The sequence below is a fragment of the Jaculus jaculus genome, chromosome 11 (genome assembly GCF_020740685.1).
Source record: "Jaculus jaculus isolate mJacJac1 chromosome 11, mJacJac1.mat.Y.cur, whole genome shotgun sequence".
In the NCBI taxonomy this organism is placed as follows: Eukaryota; Metazoa; Chordata; class Mammalia; order Rodentia; family Dipodidae; genus Jaculus; species Jaculus jaculus.
This window is the reverse complement of record NC_059112.1, coordinates 5153147-5162601: the sequence shown is the minus strand read 5'-3', so window position 1 is coordinate 5162601 and position 9455 is coordinate 5153147.

Below are 9455 nucleotides of genomic sequence, written 5' to 3'. Positions count from 1 at the left end.
GTGACCAAAGACACCTCCAAGCCCAAGAAACAGTCTGTGCAGAGACTGGGACTCGAGGACAGAAGTATTACCATGATGGGCCCTGTCCACTGCCTGTCACATGTCTGTTTAACCCTGATGTTGTTTTGAATTGGATTTAAATTTTATTCAGATGCCCATTCACATGCCTGCAGGTTAAGGGGAATCCTGATAATTAGTCTCTTCAATTGATGGAATTTCCTCGATGGTTAATGTTTGTCTAACAGTTGAGACCTGATCTAACTTAGTCTAATGAAAAATACAAAAAAGAGCAGACAGTCTCAAAATATGTTAGGATTTTCTGATGTTGCAAATATGATATGAATTTAGTGGGAATGCAAAATTAATAATTAAAAATATTTTAATTTTGGGAAGCAGAGAGAAGGAGAGAGAATGGGTGCACCAGGGCAGCCAGCCACAAATAAACTCCAGATATGTGCACAACCTTGTGCATCTGGCTTATGTAGATCCTGGGGAATCAAATCGGGGTCCTTTGGCTTTGCAGGCAAGGACCTTAACCGCTAAGCCATCTCTCCAGCCCCAATCTGTGAATTTTTTAAATCTTTTAAATTTTATTTATTTGCAAGGTGAGAGAGAAGCAAGATAGAATGGGAGCACCAGGGCCTCCAGCCACTACAAACAAACCCCAACTATATGAGCCACTTTTTGCATCTGGCTTTATGTAAGAACTAGAGAATCAAACCAGGGTCCATAGGCTTTTCAGGAAAGCACCTTAACCATTTGGCAATCTCTGCAGCCCAGATGTCTAGCTTTTGATGCACATCTATTTACAGTTATCTTCTCTTAATTTTATAATACTTTTTATTAATGTATTGTGAACTTTGTCTGATTATATATATATATATATATATATATATATATATATATATACTTTTTTTTGAGGTAGGGTTTCAATTTAGGCTGACCTGGAATTCACTATGTAGTCTCAGGGTGGCCTTGAACTCACAGTGATCCTCCTACATCTGCCTCCCAAGTGCTGGGCTCAAAGACATGCACCACCATGCCCAGCTTGATTTTATAGTTTTTGACTCAACATCTGCTCTATGAAGTGAGAGTATATCTGTTAATGATTGCTTATGACATTCATTTGCAAAAATTATCTTTTCCCAGCTTTGTGTGGGAAAATTAAAAGAAAAAGAGTGGGAGGTTTTTTTTTTTGTTTTTGGCTTTTCTTGAAGTAGAGTCTCACCCTAGCTCAGGCAAATCTGGAATTCACTAAGTAGTCTCAGGGTGGCCTTGAATTCATGACTATCCTCCTATCTCTGCCTCCTGAGTGGTGGGATTACAGGCGTGCGACACCACACCCAGCTCTTTTCCCACTCTTTTATATTTGTCTACATGTCCTTTTATTAGTGAAATAAATTTTTATATTAAAAATATTGTTAAGTTTTGTTATTTGTAGGCTCAGCCTATATATTTTGATTAGAGAATTTAATCTACAAGTAAAAATTTCTTCTTGGTATTTAAAAATTATTTATTTATTTATGAGAGAGGGCATGGAGAATGGGCACACCAGGGCCTCCAACCACTGCAAACGAACTCCAGACACATGCACCACCTTGTGCATCTGGATTATGTGGGTTCTGTGGGCTCAAACCTATGTCTCTAGGTTTTGCAGGCAAGTGCTTTATCTGCTAAGCCATTGCTCCAGCCCTTATTCTGGGCATTTAAACTAATTTTCTTATCTTTTCTGTCTTGTCATTTATTATTGTAACTTGATAAACTACTAAAAAACTAATAAATGATTTTTATTTTACTTTGTGCTTCTGTTTTAATACGATTTTTATTGTTTTTGCATGTTTTAAGAAAATATATATTTAAAAAATTATATTAGAGAATAGGGAAAGAGGAGAGAGAGATAGAGACAGAGAATTGGTTTGCCAGGGTCCCAGCCACTGCAATCAAACTCCAGATGCTTCCACCATCTAGTGGGCATGTGTGGACTTGCACCTGCCTCACCTTTGTGCCTCTGGCTAAGGTGGGATCTAGAGAATCAAACATGGGGCCTTAGGCTTAGCAGGCAAGCACCTTAACTGCTAAGCCATCTTTCTAGCTCAAGAAAATATTTTTATTTATTAGCAAGTTGTGGTGGTGGGGGGACAGAGAGGGGCAATGAGCGCACCAGGGCCTCCTGCCACTGCAAGCATGCTTCAGAAAAATGCACCATGTGTGTATTTGGCGTTCCATAGGTACTGGGGAATTGAACCCAGGCCACTTGGCTTTGTAAGCAATCACCTTTAACTGCTGAGCCACCTCTCTAGCCCCTATTTTTGCATGTTTTTATGGTGGTCTTTATCATCCTTTGACTTCCAGATATTGAACTTGCTTGAGCTTCTTTATTTTTTCAATAAATATTTTATTTACTTTAATTTTTAAATTTTTTAATTCTAATTTTTTTGGGGAGGAGTTGAGGTAGGGTCTCACTCTGGCCCAGGCTGACCTGGAATTCACTATGTAATCTCAGGAGGGCCTTGAACTCACAGTGATCCTCCTACCTCTGCCTCCTGAGTGCTGGGGTTAAAGGTGTGCGCCACCACATCCGGCTTAAATTTTTGTTTATTTTTGTTTATTTATTTGAGGGGTATGAACTCCAAAAATCATTATGATGCATGTAATAGCTGCTATAATATATTTTCATACACACACATATATGAAGGTAAGAGATTGGTTTACATTCACTAAGAAAACTTCATTACAATTCAGTTAGGGTGGACTTAAAATCAGTGTTTTAAAAAGATATTCTCTCATCTCTCTCTTTGTTTTTACTGTTAGGAGTTTTAACTATGATGTGTCTTGGAGAGTTTCTTCACGTGGTTCCACTGGATCAGCCCGAGTTGCTGACATACCTGAATAGCATTTCAAGGTTTGGACCACAGGGAGGTTGGGCTGGGGGGAAGGGAAAAGGTGGGAAGGGGGGGACACAAAACTGAATGCAAACTGAACTGGTACCATAGAATCCTATGTTCTGGAAGTCAGACTAAAAGGTGGAACCCTCAAGAGGATCTTAGAGGGAGCACCTGAATCAAAGAGCCCTGGAGAGGGTGAGATGAAACCTAACTTTGCCTCAAATTTCTCTTGTTTCTCTTTCTTTTCTGCCTTTTTCTTTTTTCTTTTCCCTTGGCACTGGCCTGTAATTCCCTTACCAGAATGTGGTCTACATTCACAAGGAGCTGTTGATCAAAGAGACCTACTAGATCTCCCAAACCAAACAAGACATACTTCTGTCAGAGCATGTAATTAACCACCAGAGGTTAATGGTAAGACCCTACAGCTCAGGCTCCATTGTGGAAGAGGCGGCGGAAAGAATGTAAGAGCCAAAGGAAGGGTAGGACCCCTTACAACGTGCTCCTCCAGACACAAAATGGCCTGAATATCCATGACTTCACAGTGCCTGACACTACCTACACAACGCCATCATAATAGGAGGAAAAGATGATGACATTAAAAAAAAAAAGAGAGAGAGAGACTGATTGAGAGGGGGCAGGGGTATGATGGAGCATGGAATTTCAAGGGGGAGAGTGGGCAGGGGAGGGAGGGAATTACCATGCGTTATTGTGTACAATTATGAAAGTTGTCAATAACAAGTTAAATGAAGTTAGAAACTTTGGCTCTGACCTGCACCCACACTGAGTTGGTGATCAGAGTGACCTATGAGGTCCTCAAAACAAGAGATGCTTCTGTCAAAGCACTTCATTACCCACCTGACATAAAAGGTAAGACCCTACTGCTGAAGATACTATATGCTGCTGACAAAGGACATGGAGAGACTTGGCTGGAATCTGGAAGAGAGCCAGTCCCCATACAGCCCGTCTAGTGCTGAAAAGCGCTACGTGAGCTGCTGGGGAAAAGTGGCCAACAGTGGTGTGAGCAAGCAAGGGTCTGAGCTACTCAGAAGCAACCAGCCTGACAAGAGGCACACACCAGTGCAATGGTGGCACACAGCCTTGGTGGGTAACCAGTGACTATCTGATTAGGCAGGAAAGCCACGTAGTGGTAGGAACCCATAGCTGGAATTGGGAGACAAATATGCTCCCCATTATCAAGCTCCCCCTAGTGTTTGACTACATTCATCAAACTCTCTCTAAATTAATAACACTTATCTAATGTAACCTATGCTGACTTAACTCTCCACTGGAGAATCTGTTCTTCTTTTTCAGAAGGTAGAGAGACCAAGGAGATAAACCACCCCCCACATCTCAGTTGAGGCCCAGGCGAAAACCAAGAGGAATCGGGGAGATGAGCAAGAGTGCTGCTTCCATGGTGAACCTGATAATCAGCACCAGGGTGAAGGAGACAGAAGCTGAGGACACTCAACACCCACCAAAGCAGAGATCCAGAGGCTCCTGAGAGCTCATCACTGAAGTAGATTTAAGACACATCCATCAAAGCTTAGGGAATTTTGTGGAAGAGGGGGTGGAAAGATATTAAGAGCCACAGGTTGGCTCTGACCTGTAACTTCCAGGTTGGGACACCATGTCCAGAAGCACTGACCCTCCCCAGTGACTAACTGCTGTTCCCACAACGCATAACCCACAACCCCATGGGGAAAACCAGCAACCCCACTGAGGAGGCCCCTGGGGACAGGGAGAAGAGAAAAGATGGCACTAACACATGATATGTCCACAAAAACTATGCTTTTTGTTTTGTTTTGTTTTTTGAGGTAAAGTCTCACTCTGGTCCATACTGACCTGGAATTAACTATGTAGTCTCAGGGTGGCCTCGAACTGATGATGATCCTCCCACCTCTGCCTCCTGAGTGCTGGGATTAAAGGCATGAGCCACCAAGCCTGGCTTTTTTTTTTTTTTAGGTAGGGTCTCACTCTAGCTCAGGCTGACCTGGAATTCACTATGTAGTCTCACGGTGTCCTTGAACTCACAGTGATCCTCCTACCTCTGCCTCCCAAGTGCTGGGATCAAGGGCATGTGCCACTACTCCCGGCTATGGCTTTTTTTTTTTTTTTTAAAGTATGTTCTTACCAGTCTAGCCTAGGCTGACTTGGAATTCACTCTGTAGTCTCAGGGTGGTCTTGAATTCATGGCGATCCTCCTCCAAAGACATTCTCTTCTTTTCAATTCAGCATTGTAGACAAGAACATGAAATGAGAGGAATCCACATGGGGAATGAAGGAATAAAACTATCTTTACTTCTATGATTATAAAGAGATATCTTAAAAATTCATCAGAAAATAATAATTTTTTTTTGATTGTTAAATATTTTTTATTACTTCCCTGGTAATCATCAGGTTGAATATAAACTGTGCTGATGGGTGAGGGAGGGGCAATGATGGAGAGTCATTTTAGGAAACATCTGCCACCCCACAATCTTTTGCTAAACCATTGGCGTCTCTGTCTGTGCAGGTGAAATGGCAGTCCTCCCAACACAGAGGCTGGAGGCTCCAGAGCAGAGGGAGGCTGAGCGGCTCAGCGGAGACCAGGGGGCCAGCAAGCTGGAAGGTAGGACTGGCCATGCCCTTTCTGAGGAGTCCTAAGGTGGGGTGGGTGCCCCTGGATCCCTCATGCTCCCACAGCTTCTGTTCATCTTTATTGGCTTTTCTACCCTGGAAGCACCTTCTGCTTCCTACCAGCAGCTTTCTCTCTGGAACCTCTAGGAACACATTTTTTTTTTTTTTTATCTCTTTCTCCTCTATCACATTGCTTTTAATTACCATTTTTATTTCATCTTAAAGCAGGTGTGTTAATGTTCCCAGCACTCGTAGGTGTTTAAGCCAGCTGTGGGGTCTTGGTATACACAGATGTGAAGACTTATTTTAATGCCTGGGGCCCGTTAGGGGGTCTGGGATGGCTCTGGCGGTCAGCAGCACTCACTACCCCAATCCCGCTTGGGCCAAGTCCTCCAAACTTCTCTGCTCATTTTGGCTTTTTATGTCCCCTCCTGATGGTGTTCCCTGGGCAGGGGAGGTGACAGTGGTGGCGGTCATCCCTCCTAGCCAGTTTTCTTTTTGTCTGTGCCAGCTGCCTCTTCAGCGTTGAGGTCTGGCACCTTGGCACTGTGTGTGGGAAGCAGGCAGCAGGGTGCAGGCTATCCTCTGGACCTGGTCTGCCTTACCAACCCCCCTCTCCACCATGAGGTTATGAGACCCAGGCTGCATCCCACTGAGCTTGCAGGCCAGGCCTGAGCAGCCCCATACTTGCCACTGAGATGGGACTTCTCCTGGCTGAGCCTCTGGCAGTGGCCTGGAGCAGAGAGCCACAGGTGCTTTTGCATCTCTAGAGCTCCCATGTTGCTTAGGAAACTTCCCACACTTGCTATTTTTGTCTCTGGTTTTAGTCTGACTGTATGTGTTGGTTCCAATTTCTATAATCTGTTACCTAAAAACCTGTTTGATTCTTTGATTTTTTTTTTCTTCTGAAAAAGAGACTTTTCACGGTTTCCTATTCTGCCTTTCTTCCATATGCCTCTCAATGGGATGAACAGATGAAATTAAAAAGATAGTAGCAGGTACGACTCAAAAGGAGTGTGTTGCAATGAGAAGCATGTGTGTGGAGGCGCTGATAGTGTGAGAACAGCACCTTGGTGGCATAGTCTACCTGTGAGGGACTTGCATGAGGACACATCAGGCCGGGGAGTGGCATCCCTTCCCAGCTGAAATACAGCACAGATACTCCGGCTACCTCTCCCTTCCTTTATCACTGCCATCCTGGTCATTCTCAGCCCTCCTGTGACTGTCCTCAGAAGACAGAAAAAGGTTGTCTGTAAGTGACTTAGGGCACCACCTGAGCCAGAGATAGTGTGGGGGCTGCATGTACCCGCTGCTGTGAGTGGTCTGCATTCATACGTGCCCCCTTGTCTCTGGGTGGGTGGTTCCCATCCCATTTGTGCACCTGGCCCTGGCAGGCTCTGGTGGGGCCAGCCTGTCCCATGCTGCTTCACATCTGTCCCGTGTGGCTTCCAGCTGGACATGGTGCTTTCCCTCCCTCTCCCAGAGTCCCCCGGGACAGTCCACAGAGGAGTATGTGAGGCAGGGACTGCTCTTTCAGAGCCCCGCTCTTGGGGTGTGGGGGATGCTAGCCTGTGAAATATTGGCCTTGTGCCACTGTTATGTGATCATGATTTGCTGCCAGGATCAGTTGTGGCGTTTGAGACAGCACCCTCCGTGTCCTTGTCTGAGGGCAGGTGTGTCGGAGCTCCGTGCTGAGGCATTTCCTTCCAGACACATTGGGACAACCTTGGGCATTAGAGTTGGGGCCATCTCTCCCCTAGGTTAGCTTGTTCCACATAGTTCACCCTTCCTCTAACCTGCCCACCAGCCTTTGCATCCTTGTACTGGCTATCAGGAAGTTTAGGCAGGCCCTGGGCCATGTCTGTGGGAATCCATCACTGCCCCTGGTAGAGTGGGCCTTGCTTGGATGTTTGCTGTCACTGTTCACAAGATGTTTTTGAGGGGTGTGTGGGTGGGTATGTGCACACATGTGTTCATGTTTCCACCTTTTGTCTTGTCATTAGTGTCAGTGTGCTGGGATTGGACACCCACTGTGGCTTCTGACTTTCTCTGTAGTGTCTGGGCATCAAACTCAGGCATGCCAGCTTAAGCAGCAGTTGCTTTATACCCAACCCTGGTCTTGTGTTCTGATGTCTGGTCCTAAGCCACCATCTTTCAGAGATGTGAGCTGTAAAAGTGACACCCATGTGGCTGTGTATACTTGACTCAACCCAGAGTGCTTGTAGTGAACAGCCTGCTCCAGCTGTGCCTGTGGGCAGCTGTTGGCAGCAGCTGAGGTTGAGAATGTGGCCTACTCCCTATCTAGTGGGCACAGAAAGGACACAGCAGGTGTGAACAGACCTTAAGGGCCTTCCTCTTATCTTTGTGACTTGTCTCTTCCCCTCTATTGGTGGTGTGTAGCTCCCTTTACTGCGAAGACTATCCCTGTGTGTCAGATAGCTGCATGCTGACAGCTGGTCAGGGCTGCACTTAAGTCCAGGCTCTCATGTTCACCTTGAAATAAAAGCTGCCTTTGTTTTAATGATTAAAATAGTAACTACATATTTTTTAAAGCAGCTTATTGTTTTTCTTTTCTTTTTCCCGAGGTAGTGTCTCACTCTGGCCCAGGCAGACCTGGAACTCACTATGTAGTCTCAGGGTGGCTTCAAACTCATGGCGATCCTCTTACCTCTGCCTCCCAGGAGTTGGGATTAAAGGCGTGCGCCACTATGCCTGGCTGTTTTTCTTTTCTTATATGTTAGTTCTAGAGCAACCAAATATGTGTGGATGGGGAGGATCACCCAGCCCAGAGAACCTATAACCTTCTGGTACATTCCCTCTCCCTAGCTGGGGTCTGCTGGTGTAGGGGGTAAGCGGAAGCTGGCAGGACAGCTGCTGGCCAGGTTGGGGCCCAGCCCTTGCCTTCTGCACTGAGCGTTGGTGGGGTAGAAAATAATAATTTATACAAGCAGTTTTCAGCATAAAACATTCACATCAATCTTTAATTAACTTGTACAGACTAACAACCAAAAGGAAATTAGTGAAAGAAGGTCACAATATGTCAGAAGAATGTACTTGAGGCAGAAGAGATTGCTTGATGATTGAAGGTACTTGCGAATCCTGCTGGTCTGGGCTCAGTTCCCTAGTACCCACGTACAGCCTGCGGCCCAAAGTGATCCACGCTTCTGGAGTTCATTTGCAGGGGTCCTGGTGGGCCTATATTCTCTCTATCACATGTAAATAAGGAAACATAAATATTTCAAAACAACTTCGAAAATACGTATTATAAAATGCATTTGAAAATATTAAGCAATAAGTGTAAGTGGTATTACAAAAAGTGCACAACATTTTCAAGGAAATTAAAGTTTGAACAAAAGAGGACAGATCTCATACTTTCAGATTCAAGCATTTCATGCTTTTTCGCTGCTGATACTCTGCTCATTGCACTTACCCCCAGGCGGCACCAGCAAACACCAGCTGGCTCCATGGCAGGGCTTCACAAGAGGACCCCAAAATTCAAATACGTACTCAAGAACTGAAAGCATCAAAACACAGTCTTAAAAGCAAGGTTGAAAACCATAACGTTACAAAGAACAAAGTTGGAGGAGGCACTTTCTGAAGGAAAGCCCGTCAAAAGTCTGTCATCTGTACAGTCTGAGGTGGGCATACAGGCATAGATGGATGGGTTGTATGTTTTAAAAATTCAGAGCCCTGTCACGGTTTTATAGATTAAGCAAATATATAGAGACCATAGATAGATAAGTCCTTACCCAGGACTGAGACGCACAGACTTGCATCTAGTTGATTGTTAACTAGTATTTTATTTTGGTAGATGAAACTTTTCTAAAATTGGTTACTTTGTTACTTTAAATTCTGTGAATGTGTTATGAAATGCTGAGTTGTACATTGTAACTAAGCAAATTGTATAGCATGTGTCTTGTATATTAGCCCAATATTTTCTTTTTAAAAATACTG